This window comes from Lactuca serriola, chromosome 6, assembly GCF_051521515.1.
Source record: "Lactuca serriola cultivar US96UC23 chromosome 6, Lser_US96UC23_V15, whole genome shotgun sequence".
Lineage (NCBI taxonomy): Eukaryota > Viridiplantae > Streptophyta > Magnoliopsida > Asterales > Asteraceae > Lactuca > Lactuca serriola.
This window is the reverse complement of record NC_136413.1, coordinates 162,632,984-162,647,445: the sequence shown is the minus strand read 5'-3', so window position 1 is coordinate 162,647,445 and position 14,462 is coordinate 162,632,984.

Here is a 14,462-nt window from a genome sequence, read left to right as displayed (position 1 = left end):
CCTCTTGGCTCTACACCCGTGGAATCCCTTCCGCGACCTCAACAGTCATCCAATCCGGATGTGATTCCATACCACTGGCGCAATCACGCTGCTCAATGACCATAATTGGATCACTCCAATCATAACTCTGCACTGCCGCTTTCACTTCCGTGAATTTACACTCCCTTTCGGAGCTACATTCCTCTCTCTTTCCTTACCAAGGAAATCCACTTGGCCGCCTTGTCATTGCGACAAGTGCCATGGTGCTCGCCCAACGCTACACCACTCCCCTATAGCATAACCGCTATCCATGCAACACATATGCTCTGAATCTGCTCGCAAGGATTCTCGAGTCCATGCACTATCTCCACTAATCGAGATTGTGACAACCCGAAATTTCCATTCTGAACAAACCATTTGAAGCCAATAGAAGTAGAACAGTTACAGTGAAAACTCAGATTTCGAGTATAAGTTTGGCAGTTTTCAGGATTTTACACTTAAGGATATATTAGGAGAGTGGATGCACTAGGGTTTTGTGCAACACTGTTATTCCAATACTCTAGGACATTAGAGTTCGTTCCAGGAATAAAAATATTTTCTGCCAAAAATATCTCCGGACTATAAATAGAATTCTGAACCAAATTGGTTCATTTGTTGGATTCCATTTAGAGAAAAGTCAAAATTCTCTCTCACGGATCTTCGGGTTTTTATCCCAAATTGTGAGTACTTCGATCTAGTTATGTGATATAGCTTAGATTCTGTTTAGAAACACCAATTACATATCAAATCTGTGAGATTCAGGAGTTTACCGCCCAAGAACGTTCTTGGAGAGTAAACTCCAATATGTGGCTTAAATGCTACCTAGTCCTTTCCCCGTGAATTGTAACTACCTTAGACTTGTATGCTAGTGAGTATATGACAAGAAAACATCAAAAATGGATTAAGACCCCAAGATTTGGGAGTTTACCGCCCAAGAACACTTGGGGAGTAAACTCCATTTTAAGGTCCTTAAGGGTTCCAATGACCCTCAAAGCTTTAGAACTCGAACTAGAAGCCTTCATTTCATATTTAGGACACCAAAAGCTATTAAAATCTATGATGAAAGTGAGTTCACGGCCAAGGAGCTTCTTGGGCCGTGAACTCCATGTTAAGTGCCCAAAGTGCCCTAAATGCCTTCATTGAACCAATAAACTAGCATAGCACATTACCTTGATGTGTCTAAGACCCAAAGCAATCAAAATACTAACACCTAGGGGTGTTCACGGCCGTAAACACATGGCCAATTGGTTCATGGGCCAAAAACTCTAAATAGGGGTGTTTTGATGCCACAAACACTTCCTAAGGCTTAGGCTTAAATTAGGACAAGTACTCTAAAGTGTTTATAGCCTAGAAAACATAAGGAATCACATGTATTGAGGAGTTTACGGCCAAGACAAGTTCTTGGGCCGTAAACACCTATAAAGGGGTCAAATGACACCCTAACTCCTTCCTTATGCCTAGAAACCAACATAGATCATTACCTTGAAATGTTTGAGACTTGAAAATACCATAAACACCCTCCCAAGGGAGTTTACGGTCGTAAACTCCAAGGGAATATGGTCCCAGGGCCGTAAACTCCTCAAAGGAGTTATTAGGAAGCCTAAACACTTGTTTAAGCCCTGAAGCAATTCACCACATGAGTTGTATAATTGTTAGACTTCATTTAGGGACTTGGTTGAGAGTTTCAGGCCAGGAGTTTACTCCCCTGGGCCGTAAACTCCAAAACATATGGTCATTTGACAATAAACTCCCATTAGAGGCATTGCACTCCTTTGTTGCAACCCATTTGCCTCCTAGCACTTGACCAAAAGTGTTTTCCTCGTGTTTAAATGTTTATACCTGTATAATTAGTGTTTTAATCTCTAATTGTTTATATACATATGTCTTCATATGTAATTAGGATCATTGTGTGTGTCTAAAGTCTTCACTTGACACCAAGCACTTGCCCGATCCTTCCTTACGATAACAGTCCGTTTAATTCCAGTCACTTACTGCAGGTGAGTTCATACCCCTTAATCAATGATTTAAACTGTTTTTAAATGTTTTATGGGGGGGGGGGATACAAGTAGAATTATGCTAGTTATTATATCAATCACATGTGATTAATAAGTAGAATTACGCTAGTTATTATATCAATCATATGTGATTAATATGCAACATTCAAATGATTTACTACACATTAGTCGTTTTACCAAACAGTTTCCTTCAAATGATTTTTATAAACATTTTATATGTTTTAAACTCCTTATTACACTGTACATTTTACTCTATATATTACATTTCAAACTCATTTACAATTGTGTTTCAAACAAATGTTTCTTTATACTAAACTGTTTTATCAAACCCATGCCTTCAAATTGTTTTATAGATTGACAACAAGTTGATCTTTTCTTAAGATAATAATTATGTTTCAAATGTTTTACAAAACCTATTTATGCTTTTATATTATAAATTCCATGCCTTTATATGTATAGTTATATAATAAATGTTTAAAAGACTTAGGAAGGCTATCCACCCTATTTCCTTTTCGCGCTTGAGATGTGGTCTGGTGGGATATCGGGTACTCGTCCGAAGGTCGTTTAAATACTAGTTATATATCATGTGTACATATATAGTCATAAAGGCCCTTCCAGTTCATCCCATGCCCTTGGGTAGCAAGGGTATACATCCATGTCCATACGTACCAGTTAGATTACTAGTAAACTACCATATGGGTAGTTTAGGAAGATACTAGAACTATTACAAGAACGCGATATCATACAATGAGTCAGTTCATTCATGAGTCTATACTTGCTAGATAGAGAGCGCATACATTACAGCTAGAACATTTCATTACTATGAGTACATATACAACTATACTAGAGAAGAACATGTACAACTATACTAGAAAGAGAACATATACAACGATACTAGAACGATTACATTACTATACTTGCTAGGTAGAGAGCACGTACATTACAGCTAGAACAGTTCATTACATTACATATACATGAATACGTTAATAATTGTGATCCTTTGGATCGGAGCATGCCTTAAATGTCATGGCCCGAGTTGTAGCCAGAATTCTCTTGGAGGGAGAGCGTGAGTTTGCATATAGATCTATACTGGATTGACTATCCTACACCTTGCTGCTAGCTACAGCCGGACCTGCAGGTCTGCGGGTGCCAAACGTCATTCTGTTATTACGACCATTCTTATGTCGTTGTTACCAGTCGATAGTATGGTGCAATTAATCACATGATGCCTTAATATAAATCCAGTTTAAGGTAATTAGTACAGCAGTAGTTCTTATAGCGCTACGTTTTAGTACTACATTAATTTTCCCTGTACATATATTTAGTGATCTTTTCACTTAAACTATAAATGTAAAAACTATATTTTGTTAATAATAGTTACACTTGGGAAAATTACACACTTTTACATGACACGAACATTTAGAACAGTTAAGTCTTGGTAGAAGACTGCATTGAGAACAGTTAGGTCTTGGTAGAAGACACCCTTATATAATAGTAGGAATCATAGGGATTTCTAGAGGTTTTCAAACGTTTACAGTTGTTTTACAAACATTTCATACTTACAGTTCATATACATTTTCAATACTTACAATTCAATTACTTACAAATTCTTACATACAAATTAAGACACTAAATACTTATGATCTCACCAGCTTCAAAGCTGATACTCGCTTTCAAAATTACTTGTATCCTCAGGTCATCATAGACAGGTACCGATGCAAGGAGAAAGGAAGATGGAGCTTGTTCAAGACTCATCTTTCATTTTGATTTATGCTTTAGTGTTTATCAAAATTTGACAAAACACTTGTATAATAATTATATTATTAATGCAATGGATGATGTTGTTGCTTGTTTACTACTTTTCATTGTTGTGATATTGTACATGACGTCCTCCGCCCCAGAACGTTTCCGCCGTTCTTGGTTTTGGGGTGTGACAGAGATCAATACCCGGGGCCAGACCTTCTAATGCTAACACATCGCGACATACTCAATCCATTTCCTCGAACCGATCTAATGATACCTGCAGAGTCTTCAGCATGACTGGACCGCCTTACCAGGCCTTCAACCAATCTTGAGAGATCATACCTAAAGCCCTAATGGGCCAAACCCTTGGCCCATTAGACCATGAAATGTAACATTCATAAAATTTCAATAAAATCTAAACTTTTTCAAAGCAACCCTTTCTTTAAAAAGTGTTTACAAAACCATTGTGTCCAAAACATTATTTAAAATCAGAGTCATTTACAACAGAGTTTTCAAAACATTTTCATTATCAGAGTATCCCAGAAATCATAAGTCCCTAAAACACAAGGATGTGTACGATCACGCCTTCACCTTGCCACGATCTACTGAAGTACTTGAAACCATAAACCAACATTGTAATCACGAAGCTTAGTGAGTTCCCCCAAAGTACCAAAACGCAAAAAATTGCACATCTACAAAAGAACATACTATGGGTCCTCAACCATCGGGTTGGAATACACCAAGCCCTCAATCATCGGGTTGGAATGCCAACATACTATAGGTCCTCAACCATCGGGTTGGAATACCCCATGCCCTCAACCATCAGGTTGGAATGCCAACATATTATGGATCCTCAACCATCGGGTTGGAATACCCTAAACCCTCAACCATCGGGTTGGAATACGAACATACTGTGGGTCCTCAACCATCGGGTTGGCATACCCCAGGCCTGTTGGCTTACGTACCAAGCAGAAAAGCCTTAGCCACCAATCAAACATGTGCACATATAACTAATAATCATATAACACTCTATAGCCAGTCAAACAGATCTTATTGATCACTAAGCATAACCATATCCTATCTACCAGGGTATCTATCCAACAGATCATAATAGTATAGTAACATACTATCTACTAGGATACCGATCTAACAGATCACTACACATATAATCATACGATAACCAGGATAACAATCCAAAGGGTCGGCCTTGGTGCCTTCGATCCTTGGGTACATGAGGAAAACTCACCTCTCGGTCTGATCCATAGCTGATGAGGTCCCGACTCCGAATCTCAGCCCCAACCAATACCTATCCATCCAAGTGACCACCAACCATGAAAATGCCAAAATACCCAAAATACCCTTAAAAGTCAAACTTGGTCAAAGTCAAAGTCAATGCCCAAAGTCAACAATCCATGTTGACCTAACTCATTGAGTTCACCTAACAACTAGTTGAGTTCTGTAACACACCGAGATTCAGGTGCATTTCTTTCATCCTCGTTCTTTGTTGATTTGTCATGTTTAGTCCTTGAGTGGAGGAGTTGTAGCAAGTGAGTACGCTGGGTGTACCAGAGGGGTACGCTGCATGTACTCATGCGCTTAATTTGGATGCGGAGTCGCCAAGGTACGCTGGGCGTACCTAGAGTTACACCGGGCGTACCCGGCCCAGGTGCAAAAACCCTAATCCATCTTGTGCACTATTTAAAGGGTGTTATGGCTCATTTCTCAGCCTCCATATCAATGAGTGAAACCCTAAAAGAGAGCCCCATCGTCCTTAGTGTGTGAGAGTGTTGATTTGAGCTTTTTGGTGCTTTAGTGACTTAGTGAAGAAGAAGGAAGGGGGTTCTTGGAGGCTAAAGCTTGAGGTGCCATTTTGGATCTGAGATCTACAGAGGAAAGGGCTACACTTAGAGGTATAAAGTTCAAAACTTTCCTCTTCTTTTGGTTGTTGATGTATGTGTCCTTTTTAGGGCTAAAAACCCCAAAGGTGGAGACTTTATGAGTGTAAAGCGCTCCATGGTCCGAGATCTGTCCCTTTTCAGTGTTATAAATGATTTAGAGCCATAAAGTTTCCATCTTGGATGTTACTTTGGAGTCATGCATGTGTATTTAGCCTTCTAGAGTTGAGGGTTGGATCATTGTGATAGTTGGTGACTTGTTCAGCCATGCAAAGGCTTAAAGTCATCAACTTTATGGATTAAGGGGCTTAGAAGGGATCAGATCTAAAATATGGACGTAGGTCTTAACTGTTTAAGACCTCAAGAGCTAAAGGGCTGAAGCAGGGGAGTACGCCGGGCGTAATTCCTAGTACGCACCGCGTACTGGGTGGCGCTCCTCGATTCTGAGGTGCAGCCGGGTACGCTTAGCGTACACATCTGGTACGCGCAGCGTAACCCGAAGAGTTGACTTTTGGTTGACTTTTAGGGTATGGTCTATTGTGGGGCCTTTGAGCTATGAGAGGGGTAAAATGGTCTTTTACCCTTCTGAGAGTGTCATAAGAGAACAAAGTCTAGCCTTTTAGAGTTATATTAAATAGAGTGTTTATTACATATGATTAGGCGGAGGCTAGGTCAGCGTTTACCGAGTCAGATATTTACCGAGATACCCGAGGTGAGTCTTCTCACTATACTTTACCTAGTGTGGTAATAGAGTTAAGAGACAGAGTATTATAGAGTTATATGCCAGTGTGATTGCATGTTATTATGTGATGTGATTTATTGTGATATGTGATATGCATGATTCAGAGTTACAGAGTTGGGACTTTCGGGTCCCTAGAGTTAGGGCCAGAGGGCCCACAGAGAGTTGGGGCTGGAGGGCCCCACTGAGACACATTGACCAGAGGGTCAACAGAGTTACAGCCTCGAGTGGCTATTATTTGATTAGTGTGGTATTTTGGGGAACTCACTAAGCTTATGCTTACAGTGTTCAGTGTTATGTGTTTCAGGTACCAGTAATGACCGCGGGAAGGCGCCGACTTGATTCGTACACACACATGGGATTGGATGTGTTTTGATCTTGGGTGACATTTTGTGAAACAAAAACATGATGTTATGACATTTTATGAATGAATGGTTTGTTAAAAATTTGTTTTTCAAATGTGAAAAATTTGTTCTAATTTTTACAGTGTTACAAGTTGGTATCAGAGCCTAGGTTTGAGGGATTCGGGTGCACCTTCGGGTGTATCTGAACTCAAACCGAGGAATTGAGAAAATTTTGATAATAAAACAAGTTTTCAAAAGAAGAAATTGCGAGACAAACAGAGCAGAGTCGTGTGTACGAACAGCCAGCGCCCGAACGGTGATTTCCCAAAATACCATTATTATAAGTGTTATGAGATATGATGTGATATGTTATATGATGAGCTATGATATGCATGCTAGAGTAGACTAGGTATTCTTATTAGGACTAGAGTGGCCTGATATGTGATGCCTGAGTCTAGGAGTCTTGCTGCTATGAATATTTTAGAGTGGTTAGGTAGCATCGAGGAGATTGTGAGAGATCTGTTGCGAGTATCATATGATTAGAGAGAGTAGAGTGCTTGGGATTTGGGACTCTAGGAGGAGGACTTGGGGTGGATGCTGAAGTGGTGTGGACGGTAGTATTGGGCCCGTACTACTGAAGACACCAGGTCAGTGTACGGTCCAAGTAAGAATCCTTGGAGTACCAAGGAACAAGTAGGATGGAGTATTCGAGTGTGAGTATAATCGAGCGAGTTCCTGATATTATTCTTATATTGTATTTCAGAGAGAGAGTTCATGGTTGGGACTCGCCACACACCAGGGACCAGTGATACGAGGGATGAGGAGATCCGTAGGATCATCCAGGAGGAGGTGGTTGCGGCCATCAGGACCAAATATGTTCGGTCTATCAAGACCACGCTGATAGAGACATTTGATGAGAAGTACACCACTCTTTCTGAGGCTGTTGTTGCTGCAGCCACTGCAGCTATAGCTGCGACGAGGCCGCAGGGTGGTGATGCGTTGCTGTTCCGAGAGTTCAGCAACACAAAACCACCGGAGTTTGACGGGACCCAGGACCCGATTGCGGCGATGAGATGGATTTCAGACATAGAGGGGTGTTTCTTTACTTGCTCATCTCCTGAGCATTTGAGAGTCCGGTTCACGCTGAACCAGCTTCGCTTGGGAGCGAAGGACTGGTGGAAGTTTGTGACGGCGCATTATACGCCTGCTAAGCTTGCAGCAGTAACCTGAGAGAGGTTCACTGCTATGTTCCGAGATGAGTACGTTCCCCAGGTGAAGAGGGAGCGTTTGGCCCAGGAGTTTCTGACCCTCAAGCAGGGTACTGAGTATGTTACGGTGATTACGAGGATGTTTCATGAGCGGGCGATGTTCTGCCCAGAGCACGTGTCCTTCGAGCAGGCACGTATGAGTCGATATTTGAGCATTATGAGGAGGGACATACGTGAGTTCGTGGCGAACTCGACGTACCGGACATTTGCCGAGCTTCAGGAAAATGCTCGGAAGAGGGAGATAGAGCTGGAGACTCAGGCTAGGGAGGAGGCTGAGTCTCAGGGGAGGGATTGGTGACCGGTGCAATCTCAGCTGGTAGCCAAGTGGGCCAAGCCCGCCAATTCGAGATCAGGGAGCCAGAGGGGCCGCACTTGTGGCAAGTGTGGCAAGAGCCACGACGGGGTGTGCAGAGCAGGGTCTTGCTACAAATGTGGCAAGGAGGGGCATATGGCCAAGGACTGCCCCAAGGGGTTTGCAGTATGTTTTCACTGCAACCAGACCGGACACCGGAAGGCAGAGTGTCCACAATTGCGGGGATCAGCACAGGGAGCATCTCAGGGATCTGCCCCTGCTGCCATTAGAGCTACCGAGAGTCGGTCAGTGAAGGCCGAGGCACCGAAGGCACGAGGGAGAGCCTTCCAGTTGACCGCGTAGGAGGTCCGCGTAGCGCCCGATGTCGTGGCTGGTATGTATTCTTTCGTGTATTTATTTTGATGTTGAGATATTGTGCTTATATTATGTTATGCGTAGGTACTTTTCTTGTGAATTCTGTACCTGCCTTGGTGTTATTTGACTCCGGTGTGAGTCGATCGTTTGTATCTTTGGCTTTTAGTCAGCATATCAGTGTTAGTCGTGAGGCGTTGAGTCGGCCTCTAAGAGTTTCCATAGCTGACGAGAGGGTGATATATGCCACAGAGGTGATCTGAGGGTGCGTATTTGAGATTTTCGGTGTTGAGTTCCCGATTGATTTGGTTCCTATTACGATGGGTGATGTCTGTGTCATTGTGGGATGGACTGGTTGAGCAGATTCGGTGTGGTTATCGACTACGAGCGACAACTGGTGACAATAGGAGACCCTAGTGGGGGAGTTCTTACGGTGTACGGCGAGGGTACACGTTCTGGGTTAGCATTTTGTTCGACCGCTAGAGTGAGGCAATGTCTACAACAGGGCTGTAAGGGCTTTGTGGCATATGTGATGGATACGCGGGTTGATTCAGAGAGACCGAGGTCAGTTAAGGAGGTTCCGATAGTGCGTGAGTTCCCGGACGTATTTCCAGAGGAGTTGCCGGGTGTGCCTCCCGTGAGGCAAGTGGAGTTCAGTATCGATTTGGTTCCGGGGGCCGTACCTATTGCCAAGGTGCCCTATCGCCTTGCACCTCCATAGATGCAAGAGTTATCCTCGCAGCTTCAGGAGCTGTTGGGAAAGGGGTTTATTTGGCCGAGCAGCTCGCCGTGGGGAGCGCCTATCCTTTTTGTCAAGAAGAAGGATGGTTCACACCGGATGTGCATTGATTACCGGGAGTTGAACAAGATGACGGTCAAGAACCGTTACCCGTTGCCGAGGATCGATGATTTTTTCGATCAATTGCAGGGAGCATCTTGGTTCTCCAAGACCGATTTGAGGTCGGGGTATCATCAGGTAAGGGTGCGAGATGAGGACATCCAGAAGACAGCGTTCAAGACTCGTTATGGGCATTACGAGTTTGTGGTGATGCCTTTCGGACTCACCAATGCCCCGGCAGTGTTCATGGACCTCATGAACAGAGTGTGCAGGCCGATGTTGGATTGAGCGGTGATCGTGTTCATCGATGATATTTTGGTGTACTCGAGATCCAGAGAGCAGCATGAGGAGCATTTGAGGGAAATCCTCGGAGTTCTGAGATCGGAGAGGCTTTACGCCAAATTCTCCAAGTGTGATTTCTGGTTGCGAGAGGTCCAGTTCCTAGGGCACCTCGTTAACCAGAAGGGGATTTTGGTCGACCCGGCCAAAGTGGAGGCAGTAATGAGTTGGGAGGTGCCGAGGTCACCCTCCGAGATCAGGAGTTTCTTGGGGTTGGCAGGCTATTATCGGAGATTTATCAGGGATTTCTCCAAGATCGCCGTGCCACTCACCAGGTTAACCCGGAAGGGTGTCGCTTTTTCATGGGGACCAGAGCAACAAACCTCCTTTGAGACGCTTCGACAGAGGCTATGTGAAGCCCCAGTGTTAGCCCTCCTAGAGGGGATGGAGGACTTTGTGGTGTATTGTAATGCGTCGATCTTGGGGTTGGGAGCGGTGCTGATGCAGAGAAGGCATGTGATAGCATACGCATCGAGGCAGCTGAAGCCTCTTGAGACGAGGTATCCCACCCACGATCTAGAGTTGGGGGCAGTGGTGTTTGCCCTCAAGATTTGGCGTCACTATCTGTACGGGGTTCGGTGTACGATATACATGGACCACAAGAGCCTGAAGTATTTGATGGATCAGCCCAACCTAAACATGCGACAGAGGAGGTGGTTGGACGTGGTCAAGGATTATGATTGTGAGATCCTGTATCACCCGGGCAAGGCTAATGTTGTAGCCGATGCACTGAGCCGCAGGGCAGAGAGCACCCCATTGCGAGATGTATGTTTGAGATTGATCGTGATAGCTCCGGTGTTGGACACTATTCGTGGGGCATAGGTTGAGGCTGTGCACCCTGAGAGCCAGAAGAGAGAGCGAGTTGTTGGGTTAGTATCGGAGTTCGTCACCGATAGCCGGGGGCTTATGACATTTCAGGGGTGTATCCGGGTACCGTTTGTGGGAGGGACGCGTACCATTCTGATGGAAGAGGCTCATCGGTCGAAGTTCTCGATCCATCCTGGGGCCACTAAGATGTATTTAGACCTGAAAAGGGAGTATTGGTGGCCCTGTATGAAGAGGGATGTCGCGTGGTTTGTTGAGAGGTGCTTAACCTGTCGTAGGGTTAAGGCCGAACACCAGAGACCGTATGGTAAGTTGCAGCCGTTGGAGGTTCCCGAATGGAAGTGGGAACAGATTACCATGGATTTTATCACCAAATTGCCAAGGACTGCTAGGGGAGTCGATGCAATTTGGGTGATTGTGGACAGGTTGACAAAGAGCGCCCACTTCCTTGCTATCAGTGAGAGCTCATCCGCAGAGAAGTTGGCAGAGATGTATGTGAGAGAAGTGGTGTCGAGGCATGGAGTGCCGATCTCGATTGTCTCAAACCGAGATGTGCATTTCACTTCCAGATTCTAGAAGAAATTTCACGAGGAATTGGGTACTAGGCTGCATTTTAGTACGACATATCACCCCCAGACTGACGGACAAAGTGAGCGGACGATTCAGACGCTCGAGTACATGCTCCGGGCATGTGTGTTGGATTTCGGGGGGAGGTGGGACATGTATTTGCCCTTGGCAGAGTTTTCCTACAACAACAGCCATCATTCGAGCATTGGTATGCCACCCTTTGAGCTGTTGTATGGGAGGAGGTTTCGGACCCCCATTTGCTGGGGAGAGGTCGGGCAGCGTGTTATGAGTAGTACCGAGATTGTGCTGCAGACAACTGAGCAAATACAGTAGGTCAGGCAGAGGTTATTGACCGCTCAGAGTCGTCAGAAGAGTTATGCGAACAGGCGCCGGTCCGAGCTCGAGTTCCAGGTCGGTGACTTTGTTCTCCTGAAGGTCTCTCCTTGGAAAGGAGTGATCCGATTCAGGAAGAGGGGTAAGTTGGGGCGCCGATATATCGGTCCTTTTCGGGTGATTGCAAGGGTAGGCAGGGTAGCCTACCGGTTGGAGCTACCTGCAGAGTTAGGTCAGATCCATGACACTTTCCACGTGTCCCAATTACGGAAGTGTATAGCCGATGAGTCGGCAGTGGTACCATTGGAGGATATTCAGGTGGATGTGAGCCTGAATTATGCTGAGAGACCGGTGGCAATCAGAGATCGGAAGATCAAGGTTTTGAGGAACAAGGAGGTACCTTTGGTTTTGGTTCAGTAGCAACATCGGAAGGGGTCCGAGATGACTTGGGAGTCAGAGTCGGAGATGCGAGGGCAGCATCCAGAGTTGTTCGAGGAATGAGACTTCGAGGGCAAAGTCTAGTTCTAGTGGGGGAGAATTGTAACGCCCCGAGATTCAGGTGCATTTCTTTCATCCTTGTTCTTTGTTGATTTGTCATGTTTAGTCCTTGAGTGGAGGATTTGTAGCAAGTGAGTACGCTGGGCGTACCAGAGGGGTACGCTGCGCGTACTCATGCGCTTAATTTGGACGCGGAGTCGCCAAGGTACGCTGGGCGTACCTAGAGTTATGCCGGGCGTACCCGGCCCAGGTGCAAAAACCCTAATCCATCTTGTGCACTATTTAAAGGGTGTTATGGCTCATTTCTCAGCCTCCATATCAGTGAGTGAAACCCTAAAAGAGAGCCCCATCGTCCTTAGTGTGTGAGAGTGTTGATTTGATATTTTTGGTGCTTTAGTGACTTAGTGAAGAAGAAGGAAGGGGGTTCTTGGAGGCTAAAGCTTGAGGTGCCATTTTGGATCTGAGATCTATAGAGGAAAGGGCTACACTTGGAGGTATAAAGTTCAAAACTTTCCTCTTCTTTTGGTTGTTGATGTATGTGTCCTTTTTAGGGCTAAAAACCCCAAAGGTGGAGACTTTATGAGTGTAAAGTGCTCCATGGTCCGAGATCTATCCCTTTTCAGTGTTATCAGTGATTTAGAGCCATAAAGTTTCCATCTTGGATGTTACTTTGGAGTCATGCATGTGTATTTAGCCTTCTAGAGTTGAAGGTTGGATCATTGTGAGAGTTGGTGACTTGTTCAGCCATGCAAAGGCTTAAAGTCATCAACTTTATGGATTAAGGGGCTTAGTGATGGGTTTTGGTCCTAAGAACATCCTATGTGCTCATACAAACCCTAATGCTTGGATCTAGGTTCCTCTATTGTACATGCAAGTTATCCAAGACTATAAACCCTAATTCTAGCATACAAGTAATCATATTAACATAAGAATAGGTTTAAGATGTTACCTTGATTGTTATGTAGCAATAACAATCCCAATTCCTCTTTGTATTGACTTTAGAAAGCTTAGAGTCACAAATGTTACTCCTCTAATGGTTCACAAACACCATAAGCAAGAGGATGAAGATGAGAGAGGATGGAGGCTGCCCAAAAACGTGTGAAACCCTAGAAGGTTGCTTCACCACGTTTTTGGGTCATAAGGGATGTATATATAGTTAGGCTATTAGGGTTATCTAACAAGGAAACCCTAATTTGGATGCTTAAGCCCTAAGCAACCCATGGACTCCTTTAATTAAGGCCTTGGACGATTTCCTTATGGGCTTCCCCATAGAATTCGTCCACTCCTTATTATAAGGCAATCCATGGCCCAAATTGCAATTATCTTATAATTACAATTCCAGTCCCTTAAGTTTAATTAATCTCTTTTAGTCACAAAACTAATTACCAATTAATTATTGACTAATATTAATTAAACAATATGATTTCTCCTTTAATATATTATTCTCATAATATATTAATAAATCATATTTAATCCTTTCTCTCCATAATTCATCTATCAAGTTGCTTTGGTGAAGGCAACCCAAAAGGACCATGCACCATCGGGTCAAGTACATACCAAAATAGTTATGGACTTAGACACTAATCCAACAGTCTCCCACTTGGATAAGTCTAATAACTATTATGCGTATGACTTCAGATCCTGATCTACAATCGTAGCTTTCCAAAGCCGCTGTCAACTCTGATCCTATCAGATACGCATGTCCTTTAGATAAGGGATCATATATTCCTCCATTCTAGATATCATATGAGATATGATTTCAAATCATTCTCTTTGTACTATTTCTCGATTTCCAATTCATGACGACTGACTAATTGAACAAATCAAATTATCCCTAGCCCGATCGAGCATTTACGTTTGTCATCACTAAATCATCGAGGGGCCCAAAGATATCGTTTTTATCCTACTTTGGATAAAAGGAACGGATAAACTTTGATTCAATGCTCTCTTGCACTCACTCACCGAATCACACACAACAATATGTTTTATGACACCAAGTTACTAGTGCGTTTACATATTATCAATATGCAACCGATTCGCAAGATACAACTCACACATCTCGGTTTCAAGAATATAAGATGTTATCGTCTCACCAATCACTCGTGATACAATTTCATGGAGTGATCCAAGTGAGCGTGGGTTTAATCCAATGTTCAAATCATATTCATAAGCACTCATGAACGTTTCAGCAAACATTTGCTTATGTCTAATGCTCTTTAGACAATCCACACACCAATTCACGACAGTCTTCATTCATACCTACTTCCAACATATGAACGACTGTGGCCCGTTCGAATAATTTGACTGTTCTTAACCAATTACATTATTCAGGAAGTCAAAACATGCAAAGTGAAACACAAGAATAATACTAATCCC